At 40.5% G+C, this 18,589-nt stretch overlaps 1 long non-coding RNA gene across 2 annotated transcripts in view; it reads left to right on the top strand.

The window, feature by feature from the left end:
- LOC309604622 overlaps positions 1-8,101 on the top strand; it is a 31,760-nt gene extending 23,659 nt beyond the window's left edge. For both annotated transcript variants that reach the window (XR_014230936.1, XR_014230937.1), the window contains exons 2-3: positions 850-1,065; positions 2,060-8,101. This is a non-coding gene — a long non-coding RNA (uncharacterized lncRNA). The remainder of the gene's footprint in view (positions 1-849; positions 1,066-2,059) is intronic.
- Positions 8,102-18,589: the final 10,488 nt, after the last annotated feature.

Genomic DNA, 18,589 nt, shown 5'->3' with positions numbered 1-18,589 from the left:
ATATTCTATAATTTGAATTTGCTGTGTAACCATCTCTCCTATTGTTGAACATTCATCTTTCATTCATTTTTTTAAAAAAATTACAAATAATGGGGCAATATACATTCCTATGCATATTTCTTTGAGAGAGGCAGCATAGTACTGCAGAGTCACACAGAAGTGAGTGTCTGGGTGACTGCACTGACACTTATTAATTGTTAACTTAGTCTCTCTGCTTCCGTTTCCTTGCCTGTAAAATGGGGTAAGAATAGAACTTACCTCACAGGTTCTAAATGACTAATATAAATAAAGCAGTTAGACAGGGCTTGACACATGGTATGTGTTTAACGAATGTTGTTAGTATCGCATGCAAATATTTTTGTAGGTTAAGTTCCTAGAAATAGAATTTTGGGGTCAAAATATTCATTGTTATAATTTTGAAAGATATTGCTAATTGCCCTCCAATAACATTATACCAGCAAGAATGAGAATGCCTTTTTCCCCACACTTGCTGATTCTGTAAATTATTAAAATTTTGAGTTTTTAATTTGGATTTTGTCTATCTCATAGATAAGAATGTAATATTGTCGCTATAACTTGTATTTCCCTAATTCCAACTGAGATTAAGTATCATTTAGTATGTTTATTGGCTACTTACATCTCTCCTACTGTGAAATGCCTGTTTTTATATCTGCCTGTGTATTTTGATTTGTAGACTCTCTTTGTATATGGTTACTAACCTTTTGTTACATATTTCAAAAATATTTTCTCTCAGTTTGGTTCTTACCGTCTAACTTTGTTAATGATATCTTTTGTCATATTGAAGTTCTGAATTTTTATGAAGTCTAATATATCAATATTTTCCTCTAGAAGCTCCTCCATAGATAATTAAAAGCTCAACCTGGAAATGATACAAATTACTTCCACTCATTGATCAGAACTGGTCACACAGCCCCACCTAACCACAGAGGGACCAGGAAGTAGAATCCCAGCCCAAGCCCAGAAGATGAAGAGCAGCCTGAATAACTACCACAGCGGTCTGAGTCAGAAATAGACTGACAGAAGTGAGGAAAGGACAATAGAGTGGTAAGGGAAGTGTTAACATGCCTCCAAATGTTGGGAGAGAAGACTGTGACCAAGAAATGCAGAATTAATTCCAGTTGAGTTAGGAAGATGGGGCTTCAGGAAGTTGTTTCATGTGAAGTAAGCCTGGAATAGGATTCCAAGAGGCCCACATTTTCTGAAAAAGCTGACAGAGATCTTAGCATTCAAAGAGTGAGCAGAGGAATACTGGTTTTGCTCATCGGCCATCAATTTCATCCTGATGTGAGGAGTTTATATAGATCATCCGAATATTAAGTCACCAAGCCAGAGGGTATTTGGAATGCGTCTGGGGAATGGCAGAGCTGCCTGTTCTTGAATAAATGCCTGCCCAGCCCCCATCCTCTGTAAGCGCTCTTAGTATGTGTGTGTGCACTTCCGTGAGTGGAAAATCAATACCTTCTTGGACAGATGGAAATTGAGCTATGTCAAGGCATACATGCATTGTCTGGTAGCATCTTTCTGCCAGGAATCTAATATATTGATCAAATTTCCCTAGCAGAGCATCTGTGCAATATCGAATAGCAAGACAGGCTAATGGTAGGAATGTTGGCTATACATTTTTCTGAAATGTCGCCTTTAACTAAAAAAATCAAAGCTGGAGATTTTCATGCAGGGCACTGCCTCTCCTGATGAGCGTCCTAATCTTCTTTGAATTTTCTGGCGGGGGTCAGGAACAACACACTCTCCTGTTTCTGTGGCTCACCTGCTCCTCACCGCGGGTGAGAAATGATTTTCTCAGTTGGAACACCCCTGTCAAAGACAGGGTTCTTCCTCCTCCTCTCCTTTGCCTCCACCTATTCCCCTCCTTTCTTTGAGCCAAAGCAACATTCCTTTTTCCCCCCAGTAACAGCAGCAAATGTGTGGGGTGGCTATTCGGCTGAAGCTCTATTTAGCCACAGAAGTTGTACCTTTGCATTGTGCACATGTTGTTTGGATTGTTGTTCATAAGTTTTGTTATTATTGTTGTTGTTTAAAGGTCAGAGTGATGATGGGGAAAAAGGAGGACGGACTCTCCGCTTGGCTTTTTAGGACACGCTCATTCCTAGCTTGGAACGATGACACAGAAGCACAGGGGCATTGGCTGCTGACGCTGTCCATCGTGGATGCGCCTGCCTTCAGCTGCTAAAGAGGAAGGGACACACAGAAGCAGAGAAGAGGATGTGCCTGTATTTCTAAATAAACTGCCTTGTGATGCAGAAGGCCTATGAAACATTTTAGATATTGAACCCGAGATACATGGAAAATTACTCACATGGTTTTATTTTTTCCCCCCTAATGACTCTAGTAATCTGAAGGGAAATTATTCTGGTTGAATGACTCATCTAAAACACGTTTTTTGACTGTATCTTGGGCAAGGAAGAATCTATTCAGAGATAACAATGTATTATTTAACATTTCGACAGGTCCACAGAAGTACAAGTCAGCTGAGTCCAAATAAAGAAATGTGCTATTTTTTAACAACTTCTAGATGTTCTTGGCAGAACGCAGGCTAGACTTTGTTAGAGGAAAGAACAGGTATTTATGATCTTGTTCCTTCAGGTTTTGAATTAAAATTTGATAATCACAATAATATTTTAAAAGCCAAGAAATAGCGTTAGAAATGTTTATGAAGGTATGATGAAAGGTTAGCAAGGGAAAAAGAAAGAAAGAAAGAAAGGAAGAAAGAAAAAAAGAAAGAAAGAAAGAAGGAAAAATGCAGAAACAAACTGTACCCTGGAACTAGAAATAGATGGGCCTGAAATAGAGAAATTGGAATATTTCTATTACTTCATTCCTATTATTGCATAGATTGTGAGAGAGATCTCCTATGTTATAATATGTTTTTATTTCCCTATAATAAAGTTATTTCATCCTTTATACATGAAAAATACCATTCTGTTGGAACTCTATCATCCCAATGGCAACAAATCTAATATGGGATTTTTATATTTTCACAATGTTTTCAAACATATCATACATTTTACGCTTTTTAAGAAGCATGAATTCTCATCAGATAGGTAGAGCATGCATTACTATCCCTGTTTTACTGGTGAGGCAACGACAGCCAAGGTCATATAGCAAAATAATACAGTTGGAATGCACCTCCACAATAACAAATCTATTACAACATAATGCCTCTTTAGACCAAAACTTACCATATTTTTTGGCACATACTTATTGTCATTTTCTTTCTTTCTCCTGAGCCCCTAGAGTCCTTGAAAAGTTCTGTTGGATGTATAAAAGTTTTTTCTTTCTTCTGAGGGAGTCACAAATGAGGGTTTTGTTCCCTTTGCAGTGAAAATGGGTATTATGTTGCACTTCAAAGGCCCAAAGGAGGAGAATTGACCCAACTTTACCTTATACCACTTTCTAGTACCTTCACTTGTAGTGACTTATGCTCTGGTTAATTGCAGCAACATTGGAAATATTAACATAGGTATGTCATGATGATTGGATATAGACATTAATAAATCCAAAATAAGAGTTTGAATAATCATACCATTATGTAACGATCTGACTCCTATCTCTCTTACTTTTCCTGTATTTTGCAGTTTAGTTCTTTATTATCATGTGTTTCGTGTTTAAGTCTGGGTTTACCAACATGTAAATAAATTGAATGTAGGACTTCTCATTTCTTTTGTAACCCTACAGCTAAAATCTTCAATCTTTTGAATCCTCTTGAAACTTTCTTCATTTAAAAATACTCCATGCTCCATTTTTGCTGAATATTATATGTTTATTGCCTGCTTCCATGCTGAATTTATTATACTCCCTAAATATCCTTGCTAGTTCATTCCTTCATTAATTCCTTCATTTATACATCTATACATCAAGTACAGCTAACATGTATTGTACTCCAATAATATTTACCATGTTATGTTGTACTTACCCGTTTCTCCTTCTAGATTTGAACTATCTGAGGGCAAAGACTGTGTGTTTCTAATCTTTTCCTTTTGGGAGTTACCTGGTACATAGTAGGTATACAATGAATGTATTTAGATGAATAGTATCTGGTAAAATTCCACGTACTTGGCCAGTAGTGACTAAATGTTATCGTGGTAAAGACAATACTGATTTCTTTTACTTTGCTTTAATCATTTTTCTTATAAATGAAAGGTTTGAAATATTTGAAAGAATAAGACTCTATCTTTTGTACAGAGTTCAAAATTTCACTACCATGCAAAATTCTCTAAACAAATAAACAACCTATCTTTTGGGTGACTGGATATTGAATGCCCCTGAAACTATTAAATATTTTATCAATATGCATAATTTTTTCAGTAGGTTGATATATGCATGTTACAATGGCAAGAAACCTTATTTGGGATCAATATATACTATATTTTAAATCCTGGTAGAATAAACAGAAAATAATGAAACAAATGGATATTTATTTCTTTGTTCATTTGAAATTCTGCCTTGGGTTAAACCAAGCAGCCTTTCCAAAATCATCGTAACTGTAATAACATGCCACTAAATGCTTTTGCTTGTTCAATTTTTCATTTGCAAAGGTAATCCACGCTTTAAAACCTGGAAAACTTTGAAATATGCATAAGGCAGGAGGCCGGTGTGGAGATTGCCTTGAGGTCAGGGCTTTCAGTTCCTTGGTTGCCGAGTCTGAGGTTTCTGTCAAAGGCCACGAAATATCCCTTCATTACTGGTTCTTCACGGCAAATATAATTAAGAGCTTGCCATAGACCTGAATGTTGTAAAAGGATAGATGTCTCCTGTGGTGTGAAAATAGGGCCAAAGACACTGATCCCATGACAAGAGTCCCGTACAGTCGCTGCCCTGTAGTTGGTGGGGATGTGATTTAACAAAATGATTTGGAATAAAGCAGCTCTGTAATGCGGGTGGTTTCTGACAGCGCGATCTTTTGTGGTGCTGGCACGTGCAGAGCACGGACGCTTGATTTCACATGTTGGCAATTCCTCTGGTTTACCAAAGCCCTTCCCCCAAGGAGTCTCACGTCAGGCCAGTTAGATGCATGTTTGTACAGGTGGTGGATCAGCTGTTTTCCCTGGAAGTCATCCCCTTTTGGTTCCAGTTTTCCCATTGAGGGTCACTCAAGGGTGACAAGAAGTTTACTGCTCCTTGAAGGCTGAACCTACTGTTGCTGTGGCTGCCAAAACACAGCCTCAAAGAGACAATGATTTGAACCTGGCTTGCTGACTGCTTGTCTCTAGACTCCCTGGCACCACTCAGTTTGGGGAAGAACAAAACATACCCGGTAGCATTCAAGTCTAGAATTGTAATGAAGTTAGGGTGTCCAGATGTATCCCTTTAAAGGGATTAACCCAGTGTTCCAGGAAGCCTTTTGAGGTTAATAAATTATTTACTTTTTCCAAAGGAGATAGGAATAGGAAATCTTCAATTGTGCTCATAGAGATTAGAATTTGAGATAGACCTTTTTCTAGCAGGGAGGAGGTAGCTATTTGTGTTACACAGATGCACAGCGGCTCTTTGTTTCCACCTGGGTCATTAGTGCACGCTTCTGATCCCGCCAAGGTCCCAAGAGCACACCAATCACATTTTGCTAAGTCTGCTATAAGGAGATTGGGTGATGTGGTTAAAAGAAAAATCCAAAACCATCCTGGGCTGGGAAGGAGGGATTTTGAAATGCTAAGATTTGCCTTTGCAAGATTACATACTGATAACCCCTTCCATCATGCAATTCTCTCCTCTGGCTCACTAAACGGGCTTGAACCATTTGCCAAAACCTCTCTTCACACCCTTCACACACTAGTCAAACCAGACTCCTTACCATTTCCTGAACACAGTATCAAATATTTATCAAGTCCATGCTATGTGCCAGGTACTGTGTCATGTGTTCTATATACGTAGAAGTTTTTCATGGTGACTAGTAACTGGTCATTCTTTTATTCAGTCAACAAATACTTAGTGCGCACCTGCTATACGTCAGGCATAAGCTAAGTGGTGAGGGTGTGGCTGTGAATAAAGTAGACATGTCCCCTGTCCCTACAGAGCTTACAGTCTAGCAGATGAGACAGGTGTTAAATAATAACAAGAAGGGAAAGATCGGAAGACATGAAGACATGGAGCAAGGAGGTTTGACCCTCAGGAATGGATGTTTACCCTGAGAAATGAAGACATTGTCAGAATCAGCCAAATTAAGAGGGTGAGGACGAATGCTGGGGCTGAGGGAAGAGTCTGAAGGAGTGGGAACAAGGTCAGAGAATGGCACAGTGGTGTGGACTGCACAGCCAATATTCCTGGTTCAAAGCCTGCTGACTTACCACTTATTTTCATTGTAACTTTGGGCAAGTCGCTTAACTTCCGTGCCTCTATTTCCTTATATTTATTTATTTTTTAACATTTTTCTTTCTTTTTTTAAATTTATTTTTTAAAATTCTTATTTTATTTATTTATATTTTGGCTGTGTTGGGTCTTCATTGCTGCATGCGGGCTTTCTCTAGCTGCAGTGAGCGGGGGCTACTCTTTGTTGCGGTGTGCAGGCTTCTCATTGCAGTGGCTTCTCTTGTTGTGGAGCACGGGCTCTAGGCCGTGGCCTTCAGTAGTTGTGGCTCACGGACTCTAGAGCGCAGGCTCAGTAGTTGCTGCGCACGGGCTTGGTTGCTCCGCCGCATGTGGGATCTTCCCGGACCAGGGACTGAACCCATGTCCCCTGCATTGGCAGGCAGATTCTTAGCCACGGCACCACCAGGGAAGCCCCCTATTTCCTTATCTTTAAATGGGGATAGTAACAGTACTAAGCTGATAGTTTTGTTGTCCTGACAAATGACTTGCTGTGTGCCCAGCACATAGTGAGCATGTAAGTGTTAGTCATTTTAACAAGGAAGTGAAGGTATTTTGAGTTACTCGCTAACCTGGAGTATACAGTGTAAATACAAAAAGAGGGGAGGTTAGAAAAACTGATAGAGCTTGGATTAAGAGGGACTGGGGCATGGGGAGGTCTGGTAAACACGTGAAGGACTTTCTTGATGTGAGAGGTGTAGAAAGCCATTGAGAGGATTTAAGCGGGACAATGACACAATCAGCTTATCTGAGCCAAGCTGGTGGCCATGGAGATAAACCAAAGTGTGTGGATTGGCAAGATACCTAGGAGGCAGAATGAACAACACTGGGTTACACACTGAAAGTGTAAATTAGGAAGAGGGAAGAATGAAGAATGATTACCTGGACCAGAAAGCAGCCAGGGTACCTCTTATGTGCAAATAACAGGGGCAAGTCCAGGATAGCTATGGATACACGTGGGTTCGTAGGTTTGGTGGTAAGAACTGAGGAGAAATGGAGGGTGGTGGAGGTCTGAGGAAGTATGATTTGAAATACAAGTTGCAGAGAATGAGAAAGAGCATTAACTAGGGAAACCAAGGCAGGGTAAGGGACTCCGGTGAGCTTGGTGCTGTTTAATTTTCAGTGGTGCCCGACTGCCTAGGTGTGAGGTTTTCTCAGCAGTTTTCGGCAGCTCTCAGATGCAGAGGAGACATGAAGAGTTGAGAGTTCTAGGATCAGGATAATCAGATGATGATAATAATCTTGTCTAACATTTATGAAGGTTTACTAGGTGCCAGGTGCTGTTTTAAGAGCTTTACATACATTATTTTATTTGATTAGATGCAGGCATGTCTTAGGGTTGCATGAAATGTACTAAATCATGGCATGTTAACTGACTAAATTGAAGTCAGCAACTAAATGCTTAGCTGTTTGGCATGTTATTTATATAATTGTCCTGTATGATTGTGTTTCTCTGGCCTCACAAATCTATGGGGAAAATTAGGGTCAAAGTAACAGCAATGAAACAATGTCTCTTTCTTTGGCTCTGTCTTATTCACTCTGAAAAACTCCTTTCCTCAAATTCTGTATTAATCTCCTAGGGCTGCTGTAACAAAGTACCACTCCCGAGTGGCTTAAAACAACAGAAATTTATTGTCTCACTGTTCTGGAGGCTAGAAGTCAAAAATCAAGGTGTTGGCAGGGCCATACTCCCTCTGAAACCTGTAGGGGAGACTCCTTCCTTGCCTCTTCCTAGCTTCTGATGGCAGCCGTCAATACTTGGCCTCCCTTGGTTTGCTGCTGCATCCCTCCAATCTCTGCTTCTTCGACCCTTGGCATTCTCCTGGTATGTCTGTGTCTTCACCTAGCATTTTCCTTTTCTTATAAGGACACCAGTCATATTGGATTAGAGCCCACCCAAAGGACCATATCTTGACTTGGTTATATCTCCAGTGACCCTATTGCCAATAAGGTCACATTCTGAGGAGGTACTGGGGGACAGGACGCTAACATGGTTTTCTAGAGGACACAATTCAACTCATAACAAATTCCTTCCAAGTAGCTCTGAAAGTGCCCAGGGGTGCCCCTGGGTGGTCATGATCTTGTACTCTTTGCTTCCACACATTTTTCTCCTCTCCTGTTTTGGTTTGATCCAGTGATGTCTCTCATGCTGCCACCAAGGTCAGTATGCTTCTGCAAAATACTTCCAAACCTGCAAAGAAGCACCAGAGGGACATTGCCTACTGAAGGTGCCGGCGTTCCCTTGATGCCACTGCAGTCTGGTGTCCTGTCCCGTGCCCTCTCTGATCCAGCTGTAGGTTGGTCTCCTGTGTCCATTCTGAGTCCTCACATGTCCCACATTGTGACCTGACTCCTACCTGTACCTCCTCTCGCACTGTTTGTAGACTGTACTACCTTACGCTTTGCTGTTGTCCATCCCTCTGCAGGTCCTGCCCCCTAAGCTCAGCTGGGCTGGAGGACAATCACAGTGACAGATGCTGTTTGGGATTCAATCATCCCTCTCACTGACACTGACCTTGAACTGGAGTCCTTGAACTAAATTTGTGAGCCTCACCTCTCTCTTCTACCGGTCCAATGGCTGTTGTGATGCCCTTTGGTACAAATAAAACCTCAGGCATATAAAAATATGCCTGGACATATCAACATAAATCCTAGAGTGAATGCAGCTTAGCTTCTCAAGCCAAGACCGTGGCTCCCTATGATATATATTTAAACTAATTTTATACAAAAATTTATCCACAGCATAATGCTTAACATCGATAACTGTTAGGTTGGGCTATCGGCTGGATCTGCTGCTCAAGATTTGAAACATATCTTCTACCCTATGAGAAAGGGCTTTCTCCATACACTCCACATTTAGTCTGTACTCTCCTCTTTCCAAGCCTACTGAATCCAGCATGATGTTTGATTTCAGTCCTCAGCCCCCTACAGCCAATCATAGCCTCTCCCTATAGATAACACAACCATGCCCAGTAATATTCACCTATAGTACATCTTGATTTCTTTTTTTTTTTAAAGAGGCCCTATCATTAAAGTAATTATAAATGTTTGTACCTAATCTTCACTTTAACAGTTTTCACTTTCACCACAGTAAGAAAAGGGTTGACTGTAATTATATCTGGGTGTCTTTGATTCTAGCCTGTCTCCAGGTGTGATACCTTTCTTCCCTACTAAAATATCAATCCAAAGTTAGTTAATCAATTAATCAATCAACAAATATTTGTTGGGTATTTCTTTTTTTTTTTTTTTAATTTATTTATTTCATTTATGGCTGTGTTGGGTCTTCGTTTCTGTGTGAGGGCTTTCTCTAGTTGTGGCAAGCGGGGGCCACTCTTCATCGCGGTGCGTGGGCCTCTCACTATCAAGGCCTCTCTTGTTGCGGAGCACAGGCTCCAGGCGCTCAGGCTCAGTAATTGTGGCTCACGGGCCCAGTTGCTCCGCGGCATGTGGGATCCTCCCAGACCAGGGCTCGAACCCGCGTCCCCTGCATCGGCAGGCGGACTCTCAACCACTGCGCCACCAGGGAAGCCCTGTTGGGTATTTCTTATGTGTCCTGCATTAGCAAAAAACAAACACAAGGAAATTATCTTTTCGGTAATTATTATTTTAAACTCTTCAAACCCAAATGATGTAAAATCATTCATTCCAGAAGTCCTGAGCATCTACTACGTGTCAGGTACTGTGCCAGGCACTAGGGGATACAGCAGAGCAAAACACACATAATCTCTATCTTCTTAGAATCTACCATCTGTTGGGGAAACTGGATCTCAAAAATCTTACAACTAAATATATATATTCACAAATTTTAATAAGAACTGTAAAGGAAATGTATGGGGTACTATGTATAGAGGAAGAACCTAAATTAGATTGGGTGTGGATGGTCAATGAAGTTGAAGTTCATTTCAACCTTTAAGCTGAAGTTCAAAGGATGAGTGAGAAGGGAGGAAAATATCTCATGCAGGATAGAACACGGAAAGGCTCTAAGGTAGAAAAGAGCTTGGTGCCTCAAAGAAACTGAAAAAAAGACTAGTGAAGCTGGAGCACAGTGAATTAGGAAGAAAGTGAGACCAGATGAAGGAGAGGAAGGTCAAGGACAGATCCTGTTTGGCCATGGTAAGGATTCTGGATTCTATCATATACGCCATGGGAAGCATTGAAGGGTTTTTTTTTTTTTTGGCTGCGTTGGGTCTTTGTTGCTGCACGTGGGCTTTCTCTAGTTGCAGCGAGTGGGGCTACTCTTCGTTGCGGTGCGCGGGCTTCTCATTGCGGTGGCTTCTCTTGCTGCGGAGCATGGGCTCTAGGCACTGCGGGCTTCAGTAGTTGTGGCACACAGGCTCAGTAGCTGTGGCGCATGGGCTTAGTTGCTCCATGGCATGTGGGATCTTCCCGGACCAGGGCTCGAACCCGTGTCCCCTGCATTGGCTGGCAGATTCTTAACCACTGTGCCACCAGGGAAGTCCCACATTGAAGGGTTTTAAGCAAGAAAAAGGCGTGATGGGATTATGTTTTAAAAGACTGCTCTTACTGTTGTGTGGACAATGGAGTAGGGCCAGAAGGGGAGACCAGCTAGGAAGCTATTAAATATTACAGTTAAGGTGCGAGAATATGGTGACCGGTGCTATGGAGACAGGAAGAAGTGAACTGATTCAGGAGATATTTTGGAGATAGAATTAACAAATTTCTTTTTAGGGCAGTATGAAGAGGAAGCATTAACCAGTATAGATCACTGAATTATTTAGGTCCTAGTCCAAATAATCGGGAAGTTAATCATCTGCTCAGCACTGGAGTCACCACTGAAAATCTGTCTGAGTGCGTTTCAGGGAATATACCATTGAACAAGACCCAAACCTCCAATTCACGAAGAGATAGAAAAATTGACTTTCATTTTAGTGCATGCTTTGCCTGGGGCTGTGCGGTTCATTTCAGGATTTCAGGAAGTGAACAAATGAAAGGTGGTTTTGTGTTTTTTTTTTTAAAGGCCGTCGTCAGAAGCCAGCTTTCAGAGATACACAGAGAGCAGGAGCAGGAAATGATGAATGTTTCTCTTAATGCGGTAGGCAGTGTCCTGCTTTATGTCTCCTCCCCCGTTTCGCTTTTTCCTTGACGTTCACTAGCAAGAGCCCATAAGAGTTTTCTTCAAAATACACCTGCCCAACAGACATCCAGATCTCACTCCTGGCCCACTTCCAATCATACTGACATACTCAGCTTTCTACAGACACACCCTATCTCCTCAGATCTAACTGATGCTTCTCATGGCCCTCTTGGCCCTCCTTCCACTCAGATCCTGGCTCTCAGAAGACAGCTGGAAAGACATGAGATGAAATGTACTGTCAACTGGTGGGAAGAACATGCTGGGCTTCCCTAACTGGTTTTTCTTAATATCAATCTGTCACACAAAGGGTATCCCCTTCCCTCAGAGTCAAGACAAAACACCTCTTTGTTTTAATGGCCAAGTCAGAGGTTTTGGGTAGCTTGTGGATCATGCCTCAGGGACAGGTACCCTGATGTCAGGGACACTGAAGAGTTACAAGAGAGGGATACATTTCTGCTCCACCTCTCACGTTCTCTAACCTCTCAACTATGCTAACTTAAAAAGAAAAAAAGTAATATAAATGTTCATAGTAGTTTCTCCTGGGTGATGAGGTGGGGGGATCTTTTTTTCTGCTTCTTTATACCTTCCTGTGCTTTCTAAATTCTCTATGATTAGTGGGTATTAATTTGATAATTAAGAAAAAACTTACAATGAAAATCAAACTTCCTTGAGGTTGGGAATATTTTGATTGGAGGTACCGGCAACCGAACAGAATACCAAAAGACTCTTATGTACTCCAGTAGGACTTTTGGTATACATGATAACAAGACCCCCCAATCCCTGAATGCTTCAGGTGTCTCACTTTTCTGAATATATCACCCCTTGCTTACAAGTCTCTGATTCTAGCTTAAGTTTTCAACCATTCCAGGTGTTGGGGAAAGAGCCTAGATTCTAATGACATGTTTTTATAATAAGAATGGATCTGCATGGACCCCAAAATTGTCGTGCTTATCACTCCTGGATGGGCAGGTGGAAGCATATATTAAAGAATCAATTTACTTTACTTTGTGGAGTCTACTGTGTTAAGTGCCATTACAAGTGAATAAGATAGGAGTGGTTCCTGTCCCTCAGGAACCAGCTGCACTCTGGGAAAGGTTATTTCTCTGACTTTAAAGATGTAAGTGTCGGCAGAAAACAGCAATTCTTCTCCTTGATCAAGACATCTGTGAGACTCATAAAAAGACAAAGCCATGTCAAAGTGAGCTACACTGTGGCCTAAAGCAATTTTTATAGCCTGGATAGAAATGAAAAAGCTCTTTTAAGTAACCAAAACAAATAATCTAAAGCACTATTCCATAATCATTTTGATTCCATAACAACATAAACATTGCTTATACTTTTTCATTCTTTGCAGTGTTGTTTGTTTTGCTTTTCGGTCAGGGCTTAAGTACAGATAACAGAAAACCACTGGTGCAGTTTTAGTCAGGATGGACTGAATCCAGGGAACTAGTGTCACTGAAAGGCCCGGAGGAGTGGGCTACTGTCTGGAAATCAGGAAGGCCCTAGAGGAACTCCTGGCTCCAAGGGGATGTTCATTCCTCTTCTAGTTTGGTCACAATACCACCTTCATATCCTCTGACTCAAGGTCTAACTTACAAAGTTCACCTCTAACACAGCCATATGAAATACTAGAGAAAAAGGAAAGAGTAAGCAAAGGAAATTGGTTACTACATGCATTACAAAGCCAGGAAGAAAACAGGGTAGCCAGTACAGACCTTATTTCTGCTTATTTCTGCATCTGATCCCAAGCCCATAGTTGGTATTTATAACTTTCTTCCACTCCCCTCTCATTTTCTTTTCTTTGTAATCTTCAGCTAACACCTCAGCTAGTCATGCTACTTTATCTGATGGGGTAACTTAAACTTTCATTCTAAGGGGTCTGAACCGTTGGTGATCTTGCCTGGATTGGGCTGGTACATCTTCAATTAACTTTTATCACTGGACAGAACAACACAAGGGGTTACCCTGAAGGTTACCCTTGGTTTTAGACCCACTCCTACCCAGCCATTTCATTTGTATGGGAACTCTTGGTTCTTTGTGAAAATCAGGACCAATCATTCCAGCAATATAGGAAACCCTGATCTTTTAACATCATGAAGAGCCCATATAGGTCAAAGGGTTATCTCAACTTCTCCTTTAATGGAATCATCGTTGAGTCTTCGGGTGGAAGCAATTTTTTTCTGGGTTTTAAGCCTTCGAAACCAGCAGAGAGCCAAGCACTATGAGAAACTGATACAAAAACTTTTTGACTGGGTTCTTATATGTAATAATGAGAAGTGATATTATCATTCCACTCCTTGGTTTCTGGACTCATGTCTGCCTGGGAGAAGCAGCAACATATATTGGCTACTGGTTAGAACATTATCTCATTCTATAGCACAGCACTCCAACTATTCGGCATGGTGTCTCCTAGCTGGTACCATAACTGAGTCTTTAATAGGTTATAATACCATTCTGTAAGGGCATGTGCTTATAGGTGATGGGATACGTGGTGAGACCAGTGAAATCCATAGACATCTTTCCTTTCTCTCACTTCTTTCTTTCGTAGAAGCAATATTAAATGGGACACTGTGACAGTAAATAAAAATGTTCACAGACGGTATTGCTGGCAAAAACATAGCTGGCAGAAAAGACAAATCCATATCTAGAATTATTACCTACTCTAATGAGAATAAATTAATTCCTCTGTCCCCAACTCCCATGATGGAAAAAGATCAATGTAATCAGTCTTGCACCAGGTATTTGACTGGTCTATCCCTACGCCAAATACGGGACTCATCCCAAATTATATTAGGGACTCAGCATTGTTCCCTATAAGCAGTTGACAGATCAGCCTTGGTGAGGGAAAGACAATATTTTTGAGCCCCTGCATATCCTCCATCCCTGCTACTATGACCTTTTGATCCATGAGCCCATTAAACAAGCCCCATTCATAAAAATTCTTATGTGTATCTGATTATTGAGTACCTCCTTGGCAACAGCTGTAGGCAAAGTTCTTAATCCCTATGACCCATCCAGGGTGCTTGGTTATAAACAGGAAAATCTGACTCCGGTTAACTTAAACAGAAATAGATTTTATTGGATTGCTTTGGGTTGCTCACAGTATCTATGTGAAGGCTTGTAAACAAGTCTAAGAAAAGACCTCTTGGCAGAAGCCAGAAAAGCTTATAGCCAAGAACAGAACAGAGGTCATGCCAGAGAAACAATCAGGTCAGGACCCTGTGTTTGACAGTTCAGTTTTTGGATGCTTGATGCCATTTTCACTGCTAGACTTGAAATCTGCTGCAGCCTCTGAGAATATGCTCTACCTGTTGCCATGTCTCTGATTACTTCCACATGAGACAAAATTCCTGGCAGAAGCATCTGTTTGGACAAACATGAGCCACATACTTCCTGCCAAAGAGCTGGGATAGGGATATCTGCCCACTTTACACCTAGTGGGAGCTGGGGTCTTGCCTCTTATCAACTCCTAAGGGATGAGGGTATCCCACCATCTAGGAAGGTAGCTCCCAAACCTGGCAACAAATCGGCCATACCTTCCAAACCTGTTTTCTCATCTGTACAATGAAAAATATCCCTTTTTTACTGTTATCCTTTGTTATGTTTTAACCTAATATACTTTTAATCCTTATCCATTGCTATGAGGATTAAATTAAATAATGCATGTGAAATACAACAAATCTTAGTTGTTGTTATTTTGTTTCCATTTGTACCTCAATATCTTTATCTCCTTGTCCTAAGGTGTTTTCTGCAATTCCTAATCTTGGAACTGTCCTTTCCTTCGATTCCTGCTCCTAGACTGCTGAACACTGCTGGAAAATTTGACAAAATCATTCTAGTTGATTCTGTTGCAAGTGAATAGTTTCTAAACTCAGTGCTACTTGCATACCTCTTGTCCAACTCTGCTCCCATTTTCCCAAGCAAATGAACTTGTCTCCTTAGAGACAATTCCTTCCCCTCCAACTACAAAGTTATGTACGTATACCCCAATCATTACTATCACCCCCAACCCCAAGTCTCAAATGATGTCAAGTGTCTCCTCCCTTTAAGGGTTAATCCTTTGTCTACACTCTTCTGCTTTCTCTGGGTCCTTGCTTGAGTTTTCATCCCCTGGATTTTCTCTATCTCTCAGTCCACTGGTTTCTTTCTTGTGGCTTGCAGTATCAAATGCTGCAGAGATACTTTTTTGTACTTATTGGACATCACTTGTTCTGGAATTATTTAAACAGAGCACTTACTGTTTTTGTAGGTTTGATAAATGCACTTTGTAAAAATTGAAAGCAACATAGAAAAATACGAGTAAAAATCCCTTGAAATCTCTAACCCAGAGGTAACCATTCTGAACATCCTTCCTGAACCTGTATCACTATTCAAACATGTGTATTTTATGTCTGGTTTTACACAGAGAAAATTTATGTGCACTTTCTTTCCTGTATAATCATTTTTTCTTTCTACACTGAATCACCTCCACCAGAATACATACATGCTGTTATTTTACTGTTATTTCTCCCATTAAAAAACCCCCTTTGTTATCACATTCCAATTCAACTATTACCTTATTACTCTATCCCCCTTTATAGAAACATTTCCTGAAAGAATGATCAATTCTCACTGTGTTGGCTTCTTCTCATCCTAACTTCTTCTTGTCAGTTTCCTTTGTGGCTTCCTCCTCATCTTCCCAGCCTTTACGCATTGGACTATCCCAGGTCTCTGTCTTTAGATCTCTCCTCTTTTCTATCTACACTCATTTTCTGGGCAATCCCATGGGTTGCTTTGCATATCATTTTTATTCTGTTGACTCACAAACTTATATCTTGACCCAGGGCCTCTCTGATGACCTCCAAACTCTAAATTGCCTGTTGGACATTTCCACCTCTGTGTCTGACAGGCATAGCACACCCTGAACTGAACTTTTGAGTTTCACCCTCCACCCCAACCCTGCTTCTTCTGCAGTATCCCCCAATCCCATTCTAATTACTCAGGCAGAAGACCTTGGAGTCATCCTTGATGCCTCTTTTTTGCTCACATCCCACATCTAAACCACCAGTAAATCCTGTTGACTCTATCTTCAAAATACATTCAATTTCCAACCACTCCTCATCCTCTCCACTGCTAACCTCCTGATCCAAACCACCATCATATCTCCCTTGGGTTATTACAATACCATCTTTACCAGTGTTCCCATGTTGTGGGTTGACTTGTGTCCCCCCCAAAAAGATATGTTGAAATTCTAACCCCTCAGTACATGTGAATGTGTTCTTATTCGGAAATAGGGTCTTTGCAGATGTAATCAATTTATGATGAGGTCATAACTCAATTAGGGTGGACCCTAATCCAATAAGACCGTTGTCCTTATAAGAAGAGAAAACAGACACCAGGAGGGCGAACAGCTCTGTGAAGAGTCAGAGGAACATTGGGAGAACATCATTTGATGATGGAGGCAGAGACTGGAGTTAAGTGGTTGCAAGCCAAGGAACACCAAGGATTGCCAGCCACAGGAGAAACGAGAAGAAAGGCACAGAAGAGATTCACCACCTTTAAGAGCTGCTGACAGAGAGTAAGCCTCCTGAAACCTTGATTTTGGACTTCTAACTTCCAGTACTGTGAGGGAATAATTTTCTGTTGTTTTAAGCCACCTAGTTTGTGGTAATTTGTTACAACAGCCCTAGGAAACTTATCCACCTTGCTTTTTCTTCTTCTCCTCTGAAGACTATTTTTCACACAGCAAAAAATGTATATAATTTATCTGATTGATGATGTCACTCAAAAACCTACATTTCCTCATAAAGCTAAACATAGAATTACCATACGATTCAGCAATTCCACTGCTACATGTATGCCCCAAAGAATTTAAAGCAAGGATTCAAGTTATACTGGTACACCAGTGTTCACAGCAGCATTATTCAGAATAGTCAAAAGGTGGAAACAACCCAAATGTCCATCAACAGATGAATGGTATATTTTGTTTACCGCTAACAAATGGTAACAATGGAATATTATTCAGACTTAAAAAGGAAGTGCTGATGCACGCTACAACATGGATGAACCCTGAAAAGATTATGCTAAGTGAAATAAGCCAAACACAGAAGGACAAATATTGTATGATTCCACATATACGAGGTACCTAGAATAGGAAAATTCATAGAGACAGAAAGTAAAATAGAATTTACCAGGGGCTGGAGGGAGGGGGGAATAGGAATTATTATTTAATGGGTATAGAGTTTCCATTTGGGATTATGCAAATGTTCTGGAAATAGATAGTGATGATGGTTGTACAATATTGTGAATGAATTTAATGACACTGAATTGTACACTTAAAATATGGTGAAAATGGAAAATTTTATGTTCTGTATATTTTACCACGATTTTTAGAAATTCATGAAAAAAAGGTGGTTATTACTACGTGTAAAGGAAAACAAACAAACACACCAGCTCAAAACAAAAGAAACAAAAAAATCTCCAAAGTCCTCAATTCACTCAGAGCCCAAGTCTTTATCTTGGCCCTAAGCCTTCTCAAAGCCCTAAGCAATTTGGCTCCTGACTACCTCTCTGACCTTCTTTCTCCCTGAAACACTCTTTAACCACATGGGCATTTTTGTTTCTCAGCACATTTTAACCTCAGGGCCTTTGCACTTGCCGATTCCTCTGCTTTGACTCCTACTCTCCTATCCAACTCCCATCTTCAACCCATATCTACATAGTTCTCTCCTTCCTTCCCTTCAGAACTCTGATTAAAAATCACCTCATCAGTAAGGCCTTTCCTGACTCCCATATATAAATTACATAACAATCTTTCTATCTCTTACTCTGCTTTATTTTTCTCCATGCACTTCTCTCTGCATACTTGTTTATTGTCTGTATCCTCTCATTTGACAGCAAGCTCCAGGAAGCCAAGGACTTTGTTTTATTCACTGCTCTATCTAGAGCAGTGATAGTAGTAGCTGCTCAATAAGTATTTGTTGAATGAATGAATGACTATTATAATGTTCTTTTGTAACTTGCAAAATACACTTCTCGCTCCTTAAAAAAAAAAAAAAACAAAACCTCAAGGTGTACTTAATCAAAATTGTGTTGAAATAAAGGTATTTATAGAAATAAATGAATTGGATCACTTGAAACTTCATTTATAAATTCTTTATGTCATTTTTTTTTTCG

The sequence above is a fragment of the Balaenoptera borealis genome (genome assembly GCF_965194805.1).
Source record: "Balaenoptera borealis genome assembly, chromosome: 1".
Classification (NCBI taxonomy): domain Eukaryota; kingdom Metazoa; phylum Chordata; class Mammalia; order Artiodactyla; family Balaenopteridae; genus Balaenoptera; species Balaenoptera borealis.
The sequence above is the reverse complement of the archived record's forward strand: the minus strand, read 5'-3'. Positions and strand labels throughout refer to the sequence as shown.